The sequence below is a fragment of the Penaeus monodon genome, chromosome 28 (genome assembly GCF_015228065.2).
Source record: "Penaeus monodon isolate SGIC_2016 chromosome 28, NSTDA_Pmon_1, whole genome shotgun sequence".
NCBI lineage: Eukaryota > Metazoa > Arthropoda > Malacostraca > Decapoda > Penaeidae > Penaeus > Penaeus monodon.
Window position 1 is genome coordinate 28,663,513 of NC_051413.1, and position 369 is coordinate 28,663,881.

Here is a 369-nt window from a genome sequence, read left to right on the forward strand (position 1 = left end):
CTACAGCGGTTCCGCAGGCGGAAGTGGAAGAGGAGGCGCCTCAGGCCGCGGTGGAGACGGAACAGTATCGATTGCCGGCGTGGTCTTCCAGAAACCAAGTGGAGGAGGAGGATTTTCCAGTGGTGGAGCAGGAGGTTTCTCTAGCGGTGGAGGTGGAGGATTTTCCAGTGGTGGAGCAGGAGGTTTCTCTAGCGGTGGAGGTGGAGGATTTTCCAGTGGTGGAGGTGGACAGGGAGGTTCATCCGGAGGAGGTGGATACGGAGGAAAATAGACTCTCTGAAGTTACTTTGTTCTGAATAAAGTCAGTTCATCCCATATTAAACTGTAATCTCAATTATGCCTCTGGTTTCCCCTTACTATTGCTCATTG